Source organism: Pelobates fuscus, chromosome 13 (assembly GCF_036172605.1).
Source record: "Pelobates fuscus isolate aPelFus1 chromosome 13, aPelFus1.pri, whole genome shotgun sequence".
NCBI classification, from domain to species: domain Eukaryota; kingdom Metazoa; phylum Chordata; class Amphibia; order Anura; family Pelobatidae; genus Pelobates; species Pelobates fuscus.
In genome coordinates this window covers 38558734-38576720 of record NC_086329.1, presented here as the reverse complement: position 1 = coordinate 38576720, position 17987 = coordinate 38558734, and the positions used below count along the sequence as shown (strand labels likewise).

At 41.7% G+C, this 17987-nt stretch overlaps 1 long non-coding RNA gene across 1 annotated transcript in view; it reads left to right on the top strand.

Moving 5' to 3' along the window:
• Positions 1–618: 618 nt before the first annotated feature.
• The window catches only part of LOC134582981 (uncharacterized), a 108566-nt gene continuing 91197 nt past the window's right edge, over positions 619–17987 (top strand). The window contains exon 1 of the long non-coding RNA XR_010086294.1: positions 619–669. This is a non-coding gene — a long non-coding RNA (uncharacterized LOC134582981). The remainder of the gene's footprint in view (positions 670–17987) is intronic.

The window sequence follows — 17987 nt, the reverse complement described above, 5'->3', positions numbered from 1 at the left end:
GGTTTACAGACACATTACTGTGAGTTTTATTGCTGTGGGGCTCTGTCACACTCAGACACACCAACAATATAGAGCTCACAGAGAGAGGGACATTAGGATAGCAAAAAGAGACAGAAGAATTAGGGCACAAAATAAGGACTGTCCCTCCTAAATCGGGACACTTGGGAGGCATGAGAAAGACAGCAATAATATTTAAGACTGTCAAAATGTCTCCATGCATTCCAAATGCACTGAATCCAGTGGGACAGATCTGATTTTGGACTCCCATACCTCCATCCCAGGTTTTTTGTTTTTTTTCTGATTTGTCTCACATTTGGGAACAAAACAGGAGAAAGGGCAGATATTGTCATTAAAGCTGCTGGTACCATAGGCATGGCTACCCAAGAGGCAGCATATAGGCATCTCTTACTTGGCTTGCTGGCACAATTACATTTAAGGTATAAAAAAAATAAAAAATAAAAAAAATCCTATAAAATATTATATAAACATGAATCTCTATAGGTATTGGAAGTCCCACGCATGTAGTTTCTTCATTCAGACAGCAGAGGGCGCCATGCACTGCTGGTTCCATCCATGCTGGAGAGGCCGGATGTGCAGCTGACAGAGTGTTGGTGGCTGATAGCAGGTGTTCCTGGGGGAGCAGTGACTGAAATAAGGTAAAACACAAAGGTGTGTTTATACATATATATATATATATATATATATATATATATATATATATATATATAATTGTATATTGTCAGTAATTCAGATAAATAAAGACATGTATACCTGGGTAAAGGGTGTCATGCACAATATGTGGAGCAGAATTTTTATAGCAATTTTATTTAATCATTTGTATGTGGGTGTATAAACATAAACATGTAAATAAAATTATCATTTTAATACAAAATACAATGTGTTTCCCTTTTCTGCAGGGGGGGGGGTGCATACAAATGTCAGTAATAGGCCAATGTGAGCTATAGCACAGGCTTATTTTTTTCCTCAAAAAGTTTTGAGAGCTGCACCCAAATCAGTGGTTGTGGCGTTTTTTTGTTTTTTTTGTTTCTCTCTTTTAACCTCTGAAGGACACGACAGAAAATGTCCGTCATGCTGGCCTTTTATTTCTGAAGCTGTGTCTTTAAGAAGTTAAGTTACAGATAGCACACCTTTCCACACAATATTGTTTCCCTTTTTATACTGTAACACTAGCTTAAATTTTTTTGCCTGAGACAATTGTTTTGCGCAGATTTTTTCACCATGAATAATCAAATTGCCACACACTGAAATTCAGATTCTTTTTTTTTTTTCTGAGAGTCCTTTTTTTGCAGAGCTAATAATGGACTCTTGGCCGTATTACACTACACCGAGCTGTAGTTGTTTTGTTATATAGACCGCACCTTTCAACTTTTTTTCCCTAATATTCCTTATTATAAATTGCATAATGTACAGAATAAAGTTAAGAGGCGTAAAGCAATCCAAGCTATCTGAGTGAGTCTATTGTAAAAAGCAAGCCAATATCTTTTTTACAATTTAGCTTAGAAAAGTCCTACATTATTAACAAAAAGTTTTAAAGTTGAAAATCTAAATATATGCAAAATGTAATGATTTCTTCGAGTAAAATGAGAGTTAACTGTTTCACAAGTCTTCCATCCCAAGTGAAATGACCTGATATGTATATATATTCTATTTTCTCTTTAAAGCACTATTAAACGCACCCAGACTCCTTTATCTCAGTAAAGTGGTTTGGGTACAGTGGCCCTGTAGTTTTAATGCTACCATGTAAAACAGGGGTTCCCAACCCAGTCCGCAAGTACCCCTTACCATTCCAGGATTTAGGGATTGCCCTGTTATGTCTAAAATGTTTTTTGTGTTTTTTCTTTTCTTCTAAAAACACCTTAGACACAACTGGGTAATCCCTAAATCCTGCACTGTTGTGGTGGAATCTCGGTAAAAATAAATTTAGTAGGCCGAGATTACCACGTGGCATGTGTACGTGCATATACTGGCGTATCGGTCGGTTGGTTGCACGTGGCAAAGATACGATCAGTAGTGTACGGAGCATGTGCGAGAATACCGGATATAGTATTCCCCCTCCTCCATTGTGCTGGACAAGCCATGCGGTCAAGCAGGAAGTTAGTTCTTGTTTGTTTTGATTGGTTAAGAGAATGTGCGGGTGGAGCTTATTATGGGAGGAGTTATGTGCCTATATAAGATACGCCAGTATATGCACGTACACATGCCACGTGGTAATCTCGGCCTACTAAATTTATTTTACCTATTGTCCGGGGCTCAGAACTTGTTGTATTTTGGTGACATTAGTCCCTCTGAGTCCCGATCGGTGAACCGAATAAAGAATCTCTTCCTTCCTGAATAAACCTGTGTCCATCTCTCTGTGCTTGGCTTCCGTCAGTTTCTCCGGTATCATTTGGTGCATTGGCCGGGAAGCTCATCGTTCAACGGTAGCTGAGAAGCAGAGGCGTGAGACGGTCTATCTTTGCCCACGTTCTCTACGGCTGCACCCCTGAACTTCTGCGTGGACCACCCTTTGTCTCGGCGCCACTGGTCTGTTGTCCAGGAGATCATCGGCCTCTACGTAGTAAGTGCTGGGGTGTCCCCGTCGATGAGTGTGAACTCAGGTTCAGGAACGAGGAGGTAAGACGACCGCTGTTTTAGTCGGCGGACCCACTAGGGGTTATACCGATTGTGCGGTAGGCCCGTAAGGGGTTTAAATTGTGTATGGAATCTGCCCCCTCCAGTGGAGGGAAGGAGCGAAGGCGCACTGCTCAATTGAACGCTCTTTAGTAAGACCATTTAATTTGGTATGGAGTCAGGCGGGGTTCTGTGTAAATAGCCCTAGGCGGACACCGGTGTCTTGTCTAGACTAGCGTTCTAGGGTGTACATTTTGTTCGCTAGGTCGGAAGGACCGGGAGACTAAGCGGCGTCTGTGTAAATTCGGTCCGCTAGATCTCAACCTATCTTGGCTAAGTGGGAAGGCGTGTAAATTTGGAACCCACTAGATTTTTGATAGAGTAATTAGACTAAAAGGGTGCTGTTGTAAATTCCGCCCTCTAGTTCGCTATATGTGGTGCTTGGGCAGTGTGGCTAACCAAAACGGATGTAGATAGCTTTAGGTAGTCCATCAAGGTACTGGCCAATAGATTAGTTGGGAATTGTATATGTGTTAAAGATTGTTTAGTAGCGTGTATATCTTGCTAGATAGCGTGAGCTCTGCCGTCTAGCGAGAGTGTTAATAGTGTGTAACTGTATGATAGCGCACGGTACCATAACCCTGTATAATTACTGACACTGTATATAAGTACTAATAATTGTCGTCTATATTGCATGTCTAACACCATAACCACTATTAATTGTACTGGTACCTTAAATTGTACTTTGACCTATGCTAACCGTACTGTAACTGCTGTTTGTAAAGACGATGTTACTGGGGTATGTTATAGACGGGTAATTCAAATATAGGGAATTATAGCGTGGGTGACTGTATAGTTTCGCCAAAGGGCATAGTATCTATTATTTAGTGACTGGTTACATAGTTACATAGTTAGATAGCTGAAAAGAGACTTGCGTCCATCAAGTTCAGCCTTCCTCACACCTGTTTTTTGCTGTTGATCCAAAAGAAAAAGAAAAAAAAAAAACCCCCAGTTTGAAGCACAATTTTGCAACAAGCTAGGACAAAAAATTCCTTCTTGACCCCAGAATGGCAGTCAGATTTATCCTTGAATCAAGCAGTTATTACCCTACATTGAAAGATTATATCCTTGAATATTCTGTCTTTGCAAGTATGCATCTAGTAGCTGTTTGAACATCTGTATGGACTCTGATAAAACCACTTCTTCAGGCAGAGAATTCCACATCCTGATTGTTCTTACAGTAAAAAAACCTTTCCTTTGCCTTAGACGAAATCTTCTTTCTTCCAGTCTAAACGCATGGCCTCGTGTCCTATGTAAAGTCCGGTTTGTGAATAGATTTCCACACAATGGTTTGTATTGGCCCCGAATATATTTGTATAATGTTATCATATCCCCTCTCAGGCGACGTTTTTCTAAACTAAATAGGTTTAAATTTGTTAACCTTTCTTCATAGCTGATATGTTCCATTCCTTTTATTAATTTTGTAGCCCGCCTCTGCACTTTTTCTAGTGCCATGATATCCTTCTTTAGAACAGGTGCCCAAAATTGCACAGCATATTTAATATGTGGTCTTACCAGTGATTTATAGAGAGGCAAAATGATATTCTCGTCCCGAGAATGAATGCCCTTTTTCATGCATGACAATACCTTACTGGCCTTGGCCACTGCTGATTGACATTGCACATTGTTGCATAGTTTGTTGTCTATAACAATACCCAAGTCCTTTTCGTGTGTTGTTATCCCTAATTCGCTTCCATTAAGGGTATACGTTGCTTGTGTATTCTTTACGCCGAAGTGCATAACTTTGCATTTTTCAACATTAAATTTCATCTGCCATTTGAGTGCCCAGTCCTCCAGTCTATCCAAATCCTTTTGCAGCAAAGTAATATCTTGCTCACATTGTATTATTTTACAAAGTTTTGTGTCATCTGCAAACACTGAAACATGACTTTCAATGCTGTCTTCAAGATCATTTATAAAAATGTTAAATAGAAGGGGTCCCAGAACAGACCCCTGAGGGACACCACTTGCCACCTCTGTCCAGCTTGAAAATTTACCATTAACGACAACTCTTTGTATTCTGTTTTTAAGCCAATGTTCTACCCAAGAACAAGCATTTTCATCTAGACCGATTTCCTTGAGTTTGAACACTAATCTTTTGTGTGGAACTGTATCAAATGCCTTGGCAAAATCCAAATAGATCACATCCACTGCAACACCCTGATCTATACTTCTACTTACTTCTTCGTAGAACGCAATCAAGTTAGTTTGACATGACCTGTGCTTCATAAAACCGTGCTGATTTTTGCTGATAACCATATTCTTCTCAAGGAATTCTTGAATATTATCCCTTAATAACCTTTCAAATATTTTACCAGCCACAGAAGTTAAGCTCACAGGTCTATAATTTCCAGGCAAGGATTTTGAACCCTTTTTGAATATAGGAACCACATCTGCCTTCCTCCAATCCTCCGGAACACTTCCTGAAAGAAAAGAATCTTGAAAGATTAAAAACAGAGGTTCACTTATTTCTACACTTAGTTCCTTAAGTACACGTGTATGGATACCGTCAGGCCCTGGAGCTTTGTTTATATTAACTTTCTTTAGTTGCTGCAGCACATTGTCTTGAGTTAACCAATTACAATTATTCTGCAAGTTTTTAGTAACAATCATTTGCACATCTATTGCCATGGGTTCTTCTTTAATATATACGGAGGAGAAATAGTTATTTAGAATTCCTGCCTTTTCTTGGTCTTCATTAACTTACACCCCCGTTTCAGTTTTAAGTGACCTATACTTTCATTTTTGGTTTTTTTGGAATTTATGTACTTAAAAAATGCTTTGGGGTTGGTTTTGCTCTCTTTAGCTATCATTTTTTCATTTTGAAGTTTAGCAAGTTTAATTGCCTTTTTGCACGCATTATTTGCTTTCTTATATCTTTTATAAGATGCATCTGATTTGTCTGATTTAAATGCTTTAAATGCCCTTTTCTTATTTTTAATCTCTTGTTTTACTTCTCTACTAAGCCACATTGGTTTTAATTTGTTTCTTTTATACTTATTTCCCAATGGTACATACTGAGAAATGTACCTTTCTAAAATTTGTTGGAAGATGATCCATTTATCCTCAGTGTTCTTTTCACTAAAGAGTTTATGCCAGTCAATATATTGTAAAGCTTCCCTTATCTTATTGAAATTGGCCTTTTTAAAATTATATGTTTTAGTATACCCCATGTGCTTTTGTTTTTTTGAGTTTATTTCAAAGGACACTATATTGTGATCACTATTTCCCAAGTGCTCACCTACTTGAATGTTGGTCAAAAGATCAACGTTGTTTGTTAAAACCAGGTCCAGACAAGCGTCCATTCTAGTTGGTGCTTGTACAAGTTGTGACATGAAGTTGTCATTTAACAAGTTTAAAAACCTAATTCCCTTTGCTGAGCTACAAGTCCCTATGTCCCAATTTATGTCTGGGTAATTAAAATCTCCAATAATTAAAGTGTTACCAAGATTTGCAGCTTTCTCAATTTGCTCAAACAGCTGTTGTTCCTCGTCAATATTAACATTAGGTGGTTTATAACATATCCCAACCAATAGTTGGTTTCCCTTCTTTTCCCCCAAGCAGATATTTACCCATAAAGCTTCCACATTTTCCTCAACGCATTCAATTTGCTTAAGATTTGGCTTTAAATCATGGTTGACATACATACATACCCCACCACCCTTCTTGTTTTTCCTATCCTTCCTAAATAATGTGTACCCATTTAAGTTAACTGCCCAGTCATGTGTCTCATCCCACCATGTTTCAGTTATGCCTATTATATCATATTGTTTAGTGTATGCTAATGCCTCTAGTTCCCCCATTTTGTTATTTAGGCTCCTTGCATTAGTAAGCATACATTTAATATCATGCGTCTCTTGTTTATTTTGTGAATTACCTACATTACATAGCTTCTGTGTTCTGAGCTTGCCCCTCCCCCCGTCTCCACCCTCCTTATACTGTTCTAAAGCCCATCTCCTTTCTGTCCTATCTCCATTTTGTAGATTGCTATGACCCTCCCCCCCTACTACTAGTTTAAAATCTCCTCCAACCTTCTAGCCATCCTATCCCCCAGCACTGCAGACCCCCTTCCGTTTAGGTGCAATCCATCACTACTATATAGGTTGTACCCAATCGCAAAGTCGGCCCAGTGCTCTAAAAACCCAAAACCCTCCTTCCTGCACCAAGACTTCAGCCACGCATTAACCTCTCTAATCTCCCGCTGCCTTTCCACTGTAGCACGTGGCACAGGTAATATCTCAGAGAATACCACCTTGGAGGTCCTTTTCTTGAGTTTGCTACCTAATTCCCTGAAATCATTCTTTAGGACCTTCCATCTTCCTCTTACTTTGTCATTGGTACCAACATGGACCATGACCGCGGGGTCATCCCCAGCCCCTCCCAATAATCCATCCACTCTGTCAGCAACATGCCGGACCCGAGCACCCGGGAGACAGCAAACTGTCCGGTTGAGCCGATCAGAGTGGCAGATTGCCCTATCTGCTCTCCTAATGATAGAGTCCCCTACCACCACAACCTGTCTTGCCTTCCTTACCCTCTCAACCCCACCCGTACTAGAGGGGCTGTCACCTCGGCTGTTAGAAGTAACAGCTTCCTCTAATACAGCTACTCCTGAGCTGATGCTCCCAACATCTTCCCTCAAACGGGCAAATCTGCTAGGTTGCACCAAATCAGGACTAGCTAGCCCTTTCCTCTTCCCTCCCCCCCTGCTGGTGTAACAGCTGTGTGCGTATGGGAATTCCTTGAGTGTTTTTGTCGTGTGCATTTCACTTAGTAACTGTACCACGTGGTGCTGTTGCCGAGGGAACGGGTGTGACCGTTGATAGAGTGTGTGTATAGTATTCGTTGGAAACGACGCTCCATTGATAAGTATGGGCGCGTCGGAGTCGACGATTTTGGATCCCCTAGGATGTATGTTAAAGAATTTTAAAAAGGGATTTACAAAATGTGATTTTGGGGTGAAAATGTCTCCAGCACGCCTGATTACATTATGTACTAGGGAATGGCCTACTTTGGTTGCCGCATGGCCGCCACGTGGCAGTTTAGATCCTAATCTGGTACAGCGTGTACACGTGGCTGTATCAGGTAGGCCTGAACTTTACGGACAGTTTCCATACATTGATTGTTGGAGGCAGGCCGTAAACGACTCGCCAAGATGGATCCGAGTATGCCATGAGGAGCAATGTCGCCTCATGGTGGCCAGGACTCGTTTGTCCACTAGGGCCATGATTACGCCCATTTTGGACACGCCCCCTGAGTCCGAGATCCCTATGCCGCCCCTTACTCCTCCTCCACAGGAAGAGTAAGGGGAGGTGATACAGGAAGCACTACACCCCTTTCCCCGTTGTCCCCATCTACTTCCTCCTCTAGTTCAGAGTCCATCCCCCTTATTACTAAACCTCCCCTTCCGGTACCAACCCCCGTTAACCCCACATATCCTGATTTGGCGCCATATCAAGCTTCCGGTCAGGCTCCCCCTAGCCCGGCCCGGAATATTTTATTCACCGACCTTCCCCATAATAAAGCTTCCCCATCCCCATGCCTTACTACCCCTCGACTGGAACCCCTAACCGACGCACCTCAACGAAGCCCCATACTAACCCGACAACTGACCGGTACTCTCAAGCCCCGACATTATCAAATGCCACTTCGTTTGGCTCCCGGCTCAGCACACCTTAATGATGCAGGCCAACTAATATACGCTGACCCAGTCTTTGTATACGTTCCCTTTACGACTACCGATCTCTTGAATTGGAAAACCCATAATTCCTCGTACACCGACAAACCTCAAGCCATGACCGACCTGTTCACCTCAATAGTCCAGACGCATAATCCTACTTGTGCTGATTGCCAGCAATTACTAATGACATTATTTAATAACGAGGAGAGGACTAGGATAAACCAAGCGGCCATTAAAGCGCTGGAAGAAGAAGCCCGTACATTAAATCAAGCTAATCCAGCAGCATGGGCCGCAGCCCATTATCCGAACACTGATCCCGAGTGGAATATTAATGGCGCAGATATGATTCATTTAAAAGCCTATAGAGACGCTATAATTGCTGGCATGAAAGCCGGAGGAAAGAAAGCTATAAATATGTCTAAGACGGCTGAGGTGATAGAGAAAAGTGATGAATCGCCCAGTGTCTTTTATGACCGATTATTGGAGGCATACCGCTTGTATACCCCCTTTAATCCGGAAGCCCCTGAGAATTCCCGAATGGTTAACTCTGCCTTTGTCAGCCAAGCCTACGGTGATATTAAGCGCAAGCTACAAAAGTTAGAAGGGTTTGTAGGGATGTCCATAACCCAACTAATGGAGGTAGCTAATAAAGTTTATATGAACAGGGAATCAGAGACTAAGAAAGAGGAAGAGCGCAAGATGCGTAAAAAGGCGGATATGCTAGCGGTAGCGATCGCAGGCGTAGACAGACGGGGACCGGATAGAGGCGATAGTAAGTGGAATAGGGAACCCCTGAGTAGGAATCAGTGCGCATACTGTAGAGAAGAAGGGCATTGGAGAAGCGAGTGTCCGCGAAGGGAACAGTATGAGAGAGACCAACCCAGGGCAGGATATGGTAACTATAGAGGCAGAGCGAGAGGTAGAGGAGGTCCCGGAGGGAGTAATGGTAATAGAGGAAGTGTTAGGGAAGATAGATATTATCCCGCAGCGCAGAGATCCCGCGATAGAGAAGATAGGGACTTTGTAGGATTGGCTGACACGGTCATGGAGGACTATTGATACCGACCGGGCTCTATCCCCCTAGGCCGAGCGGAGCCTATGGTCGAAGTATCAATAGGGGGAAAAAGGAGTGCATTCATGATTGATACTGGTGCTGAACATTCGGTGGTGACTGACCTAGTTGCTCCTCCATCTGGAAGAACCATCACCGTAATAGGAGCAACTGGAAGGCGTGCTGCAAAACCGGTTCTTAAAAGTCGACTCTGTACATTGGGAGGCCACATAGTGAAACATCAATTCCTTTATATGCCTGAATGTCCAGTCCAGTTGCTAGGACGTGATTTGCTGTCAAAACTACAAGCGCAGGTAACGTTCCTGCCAAATGGAACAACATCTTTAAAGTTTAATGGACCTTCAGGTATTATGACACTATCAGTACCAAAGGAAGAAGAGTGGTGACTTTATACAGCGTTGACTAGCCAAAACCCTAAGAGTGATGAATCCTTATTCAATATACCAGGAGTTTGGGCAGAGAACAACCCACCAGGACTTGCTCGCAATATTCCACCCATTCGAATTGAACTAAAACTTGGGGTTTATCCAGTGAGTCTACGGCAATATCATATCCCACAGAAGGCTAAGAAGAATATCCAATCGTATCTGGATAAGTTCATAAGGTATGGTATCCTAAAATTCTGTACTTCCCCCTGGAACACCCCATTGCTGCCTGTTCAAAAGCCTGGTACAGATGAGTATCGCCCTGTGCAGGACTTGAGAGCAGTCAATGATGCGGTCGTAAGTATACACCCAGTTGTGCCCAATCCGTATAACCTGCTTGCTTTAATTCCGGGCGGGGCTACCTACTTTACAGTCTTAGATCTCAAAGATGCCTTCTTTTGCCTCCGAATTGCTGCAGAAAGCCAGTGTATCTTTGCATTCCAATGGGAAAATGCTGTAACAGGCTCGAAACGCCAGATGACTTGGACAAGACTGCCCCAAGGGTTTAAAAATTCACCTACCCTATTTGGTTCAGCTTTAAGTCAAGACTTACTGGATTTCAAGTCCATCCCAGGAGAGTGTGTATTATTACAATATGTAGATGACTTGTTGATAGCCGCAGTTACAAGAGAAATATGTCAGCAAGCAACACATGATCTACTTCACATTCTCTGGAAGGCAGGATACAAGGTGTCCAGGAAGAAGGCTCAGTTGTGTCAGCCAACTGTCAAATATCTGGGATTCCATATCTCTGAAGGTCAAAGAATAATGGGGCCAGAGAGAAAAGAAGCTGTATGCCAAATACCAATACCCAAGAATAGAAGACAAGTGCGAGAATTCTTGGGGGCAGCAGGCTTCTGTAGGATATGGATTCCCAGTTATGCGATATTGGCGAAACCTCTGTATGCAGCTATCAAGGGTACAGAACACGACCCCTTCCTATGGACCCCAGAACAGCAAAAGGCATTTGAAGATGTGAAGAAGGCCTTGATGAGTGCCCCAGCATTAGGTCTACCTGATCACACACGACCATTCTACTTATATGTACACGAGCAAAGAAGAATGGCTGTGGGAGTATTAACACAGTACTTGGGATCATGGCAAAGACCTGTTGCCTATATGTCTAAACAACTGGATGCAGTGGCCAGTGGTCTTCCACCTTGTCTAAGAGCCGTAGCTGCAGCCGCCCTGCTGGTAGCTGAAGCCGATAAACTCACTCTGGGTCAAGAACTTTATGTGCGAGTCCCGCACGCAGTACAGACGTTGCTAGATTACAAAGGCAATCATTGGTTCAGTAACAGCCGCATGACTAAGTATCAAGCAATGTTGTGTGAAAACCCAAGAGTGCATTTAGAGACTGTCAATACCTTAAATCCAGCTACCCTTTTGCCACAACCTACTGAAAGTCAACACGATTGTTTGGAGGTGATGGATGAAGTATTTTCAAGTAGACCAGATCTTTGTGACTTTCCCATCCAGAACCCTGATGCCCAATACTATATGGACGGCAGTAGTTATGTGAAAGAAGGGATTCGCTATGCAGGATATGCAGTAACAACGATAGACAAGGTGATAGAAGCTCGGCCACTGTCAAAAGGAACATCGGCACAGAAGGCAGAATTGATAGCACTAACACGAGCATTACAATTGGCTGAAGGTTTAAGAGTGAACATCTACACGGACTCCAAGTATGCGTTTTTAACCACTCATGCCCACGGAGCTTTGTATAAAGAAAGAGGACTGTTGAATTCAGAGGGTAAAGAAATCAAGTACGCAGCTGAAATATTACAACTATTGGAAGCAGTATGGGAACCGAAAGAAGTTGGGATTATACATTGTCGAGCGCATCTGAGAGGAGATGGTGATGTAACCAAAGGAAATTGGATGGCAGATAATGCAGCTAAGCGTGCCGCTGAATCAGGAAGACAGGAATATGTGGAACATATAGCTGCTGTTATACCGACTCCACTGTCTCAATGGACTCCAGTTTATACAGCTCAAGAAGAGGAGTGGTTAAAGACTGAACCTGGAAAGTACCTGGAGAACAAATGGTATGAGTTAGAAGATGGGCGAATAGTTATTCCAGCATCACTAGCGGTAGAAATTGTCCAGAACTATCACAACGGGACACATTCTGGAAGAGATAGTACAGAAGAATCTCTCAGAAAACATTTCTACATACCAAGATTGTCCAACTTAACTCAAGCCATTGTACGAAGATGTGTAACATGTGCTAAAAATAATGCAAGGCAAGGACCAGTAAAGCCACCAGGAGTTCAGTATATGGGGGGACTCCCTATGTCCGATCTACAAATTGACTATACAGTTATGCCTAAATCCGGTGGACATCGCTACCTACTGGTAGTTGTGTGCACCTATTCAGGCTGGGTAGAACATGTCCTACTCGTACAGAGAAAGCAGGAGAAGTTGTGCGATTCCTGCTACGAGAAATAATACCCCGATATGGACTACCATGCTCTATAGGATCGGATAATGGTCCAGCCTTTGTTCACCAGTGCCTACAACAACTGACTCATATGCTTGGTATTAAGTGGAGGCTTCATACAGCATATAGACCTCAGAGTTCTGGTAAAGTAGAAAGAATGAATAGAACTATTAAGAACCAGTTGGCAAAGATGTGTCAGGAAACCCAACTTAAGTGGAATGTTCTTTTGCCTATAGCTCTGTTACGTATTCGAAGTACACCTACCAGAAGGATGGGTTTCTCACCTTTTGAAATCATGTATGGGCGTCCACCTCCCGTACTTGGTAACTTAAGGGGGGATTTGAGTCAGTTGGGAGAAGGAATTACTCAGCAGCAGGTTGTAGAGTTGGGTAAAACTATGGAGGAGGTACAGAAATGGGTACAAGATAGATTACCTGTGAATATTTATCCCCCTGTTCATAGTTACCATCCAGGAGATCAAGTGTGGATTAAAGATTGGAATAATATACCGTTAGGGCCTAAGTGGAGGGGTCCTTATGTTGTTCTTTTGTCTACCCCTACAGCAATAAAAGTGGCTGAAGTGACTCCGTGGATTCATCACTCCAGGGTTAAACCAGCAGCAGTAGATTCTTGGCAAGCTACACCAGATCCAGAGAATCCCTGCAAGATCCGGTTAAAGCGCACGACTCAGTCGGAGTGACGAGGAAACATTTTGGATTACAATTATTGTTTTTACAGAGATTGGTAAGTGAGTGTTTTGACGGCCATAATAACGCCTGACCACTCACCAACGTATTAAAAGCCAGGGTGTGTCGAAGGGACCCCTGTGAAGACGAGCAGAACTCCATTCCCTGCAGCCCTTACCTCCTGGAAGCTGAGGTGCCATTGCACGGACGAAGACTGAGGATGCAGCCGACGAAAGAAGTGTTATTGATAATGTTTATTTATGTGTCTTTTTATATTCAGGAAGTTAGAGGTACCGACACTCTAAGAAGTGAGGTTTGCATTAAGACTACTATAACAGGTAATCATATTTCCCAGACCCTAATTTGGCATTCACAATATGAGTGTAAGGGATATGTGTCTAGGTGTAGATACTTAGGTATAGAATATAGTGTATGCCATTTAGGAGTAGGAGAACCTAAGTGCTTCAATCCGGAGTATCAACCCCGTGCAATTTGGTTGACCCTCAGGAATGGAGATCCACAGGGGACCCTAATAAATAAAACTGTGTTAGAAACCATACATTCTTCGGGTGTTCTGCTATTTGATGCATGTAAAGCGATATCAAGTGGTAGAAAGCCGTGGAATGTATGTGGGGATCTTAAATGGGAGAGAACATATGGGTCTAACGATAAATATATTTGTCCCAGTAGTAAAAGCAAGTACGTAAGTCCAAGATGCCCAGATAAGGAATATAATTATTGCCCATATTGGTCTTGTGTGGGGTGGGCAACTTGGGGACAGACAGCAGACAAGGATATGATTGTTACTAAGTTGCCTACCAAACCATATTGTAAGTCTATGGAATGTAACCCAGTCCATATACTTATAAATAATCCTGAACAATTCTTAGACAGGTTTGGTAACTTATTTGGGTTTCAGATATATGGGACGGGTTTAGATCCTGGGACAATATTGTTTATAGGGATAGAGACCGATACTGTAGCATCCCAAACTCATCAGGTTTTGCATTCTTTTTATGAAGAGATGAGTGTAGATAATAAGATCCCCCATAATGCTAAAAACCTGTTTATAGATTTAGCTGAGAGTATTGCTGGTAGTCTTAATGTAACCAACTGCTATGTGTGTGGAGGTACTAACATGGGAGACCAATGGCCTTGGGAAGCAAAGGAGGTAATGTCCGGTTCTGAGGCAGTTGAACAAATAATATCTTCACAAGCCGATTATCATATGAGTGTTAGAGGTAAATCTGAGTGGAGATTAAAAACCTCCATCATAGGTTATGTTTGCATAGCAAGGAAAGGAATAATGTTTAATACTTCTGTAGGAGAATTAACTTGTCTAGGGCAAAAAGCTTATGATGATAATACAAAGAATATAACCTGGTGGTCGGCTTCAAATGTCTCAGAACCACCCAACCCGTTTGCAAGATATGCCAATTTAAAGGATGTGTGGTTTGACTTATCTATCACATCTAGTTGGAAAGCCCCAGCAAATTTGTACTGGATCTGTGGGAAGAAGGCCTATTCGGAGTTACCACAGGACTGGGAAGGGGCATGTGTGTCAGGTATGCTCAAACCATCCTTCTTCTTGTTGCCTATTGAAACAGGTGAGACTTTGGGAGTTAAAGTGTATGATGTGAATCATAGGAAGAAAAGAGGACCCATAGAGATAGGCGCCTGGGAAGATGATGAATGGCCTCCCCAGCGTATTATAGACTATTATGGGCCAGCCACTTGGGCAGAGGATGGTACTTTCGGATATAGAACCCCAATATACATGCTCAACCGCATAATAAGGTTACAGGCGGTGGTTGAGATAATTACTAATGAGACCTCACAAGCGCTCAATCTTCTAGCGAAGCATAACACCAGGATGAGGACAGCAGTTTACCAAAATAGATTAGTCTTGGATTACCTATTGGCAGTAGAGGGAGGTGTATATGGGAAGTTTAACCTGAGCAATTGCTGTCTTCAAATAGATGACGAAGGGCAAGCAATAGCTGAGCTTACTAGCCATATGGTTAAACTAGCGCATGTGCCTACTCAGGTATGGAAAGGGTATAATCCAAGTAGTTGGTGTGGTAACTGGTATGAGCAGTTTGGAGGGCTTAAGGCATTGATAAGCGGAGTCATGCTGATTTTAATGTTGTGTCTACTCCTACCATGTCTTATTCCTTTAGTAGTTAGGTCTGTGCAGAGCGTTAGAGAAAATATAGCAGAGAGAAAGGCTGCTGCGCAGGTAATGGCCATGTATAAATATGAGGCTCTAGATCTGGGAGAACCAATGCAGGAAGAGGAATGTTGAGGGATTCACATCATCGAAAAGTCTGGTCTGGTTCAAAGCAACCTGAGGTATATGCAAACCAAGGTTAAGTGATGCCTCAGTAATTGTGAAATATCTAGTCTGTCCAACTTTCTAAATACTTTCATTAGTCCCTGGCCTTATCTTATAGTTAGGATAGCCTAATGCCTATCCCACGCATGCTTAAACTCCCTCACTGTGTTAACCTCTACCACTTCAGCTGGAAGGCTATTCCATGCATCCACTACCCTCTCAGTAAAGTAATACTTCCTGATCTTATTTTTAAACCTTTGCCCCTCGAATTTAAGACTATATCCTCTTGTTGTGGTAGTTTTTCTTCTTTTAACCCCTTAAGGACTGAGCCAAATGTACACGTTGTGAACAAAACAAAACGTAAACAAAACCTGGCATTTGCGCTATATGTCTGTCCAACCGTAATTCACCTCTTTCATATTAAATGCAACCCCCCTTATTATATATCATTTTATTCAGGGGAAACAGGTCTTTCATTTAATATCAAATATTTAGCTATGAAACATAAGTTAATATGAAAAAAATGGGAGAAAATAAGAAATGTTATTTTTTTTAGTTCTACATGACATTTTAACTGTCAATGTCATAATACTGTTTGCTTTTACTGCAATAAAATACACATATTTGTATTCAGCAAAGTCTCACGTGTAAAACAGTACCCCCTATGTACAGGTTTTATGGTGTTTTGGGAAGTTACAGGGTCAAATAAAGCACGTTACATTTGAAATTGAAATTCGCCAGATTGGTTACGTTGCCTTTGGGATTGTATAGTAGCCCAGGAATAAAATGTACACCCATAATGGCATACCATTTGGAATAGTAGACAACCCAAGGTATTGCAAATGGGGTATGTCCAGTCTTTTTTAGTAGCCATTTGGTCACAAACACTGGCCAAAGTTAGCGTTAGTATTTGTTTGTGTGTGAAAAATGCAAAAAACGCCAATTTTGGCCAGTGTTTGTGACTAAGTGGCTACTAAAAAAGACTGGACATACCCCGTTTGCAATACCTTGGGTTGTCTACTAATGCAAATGGTATGCCATCATAGGGGTAATTTTCATTCTTGGGCTACCATAGGGTCATAAAGGCAACGTAAGCAATCTGGCGAATTTTAATGTGAAAAAAATTAAACACAAGCCTTATATTTGACGCTGTAACTTTTGAAAACACCATAAAACCTGTACATGAGAGGTCCGTGTAAGTGCTGTTTGTGAGTTAAAAATGCAAAAAACTTCACTTTTACTGGCGATATCATCGTTGTAATACATTTTACTGTTTTGAAACACTAATATTTGTGTTCAGCGAAGTCTCCCGAGTAAAACAGTACCCCCCATGTACAGGTTTTATGGTGTCTTGGAAAGTTATAGGGTTAAATATAGTGCTAGCAAATTTAATTCCATATACTTTCGGCATGGGTTGTCAGGCAGGTCCCGCTAATTGTAATTAATTAAGATACCTAATTATGTAAAAATATTACATAAATATATGTGTAGAATTAATATATGTGTATATATATGTATGTGTATATATGTATGTATATATATATATAATTTGTAAAAATATTTTTATATTTTTATATATATATATGTATATATTTTTTTATATATTTTTACAGTTAGTCCCCCTGCTGGCAATGCCTCAGCCAGCTAACCCGGCCATGTGAATGTGAGGTCCTCATTCTCACATGGCCGGGGGGGGCCCCCAGGAGGACGGACGTGCCGCGGGGGGCTCCCTGGGAGTTTTAGAGCTGCTAAAATAGGGCGTAATAGTACGCCCTCCGGTTTTAAAGGGTTAACCCCTTCCCGACCGCGGACGGAAATTTTCCGTCAACCTTGTCCTTCAGTTAAGGACCGTTGACGGAAAATTTCCGTCATTTACTAAAGTTAACCCCAGATCGCGGCGATCGCGGGGTTAACGGTGCTCCGGTCTGCCTATGTATTAGAGGCAGACCGGGAGCACGCGATCGGGCTGCCCCAGCACCGGTGCTCACTCTGACAGCATGTCATCTGCTCAACTTACCTTACGCTTCCCTGCACTTCCGGGTTCTGTGTGAAGTGCAGGGAGACGGATCAGTGCTGCTGATCTTCTCCCTGTGTAAAAAAAAAAAAAATGAAAGTTAAATCCCACCCCCCCCCCCTTTACCCTGTTTTAATAAAATTAACCCCTTCCCTGCCAATTGATCACTGACTACAGTGAACAATTGGCAGGGTATACATTTTAATGTCATCTGATTTTTTTTTTTTTTTTTTTAACCCCTGAGGGTTAATTATAATTTTTTTTAACCCTCAGGGGTTAAATTTATTTTATGAATTAATTTAAATATTTAAAAATTATATATTTAGCTAGCTGGGATGGGTGGAAGTTAGTGGGGAATTGGGGAATTTGGTGTTAGGCTAACTAGGGGTTAATGTTAAAAAAAAGTTTTAAAATAAGATTTAGAAAGGTAAAAATTTTTTTTTTTAAATGTTTTAGTAACGCTTAAGTAAAAAAAAAAAATACCACCCCCCTTTACCAGTCTAAAGAAAAATTAACCCCTTCTCTGCCAGTTGATCACTGCCTACAGTGATCAAAATACAGATCATAGTATTATACTGTGATCTAATTTTTTTTAACCCCTGAGGATTAACTTTTATTTATTTTTTTAACCCTCAGGG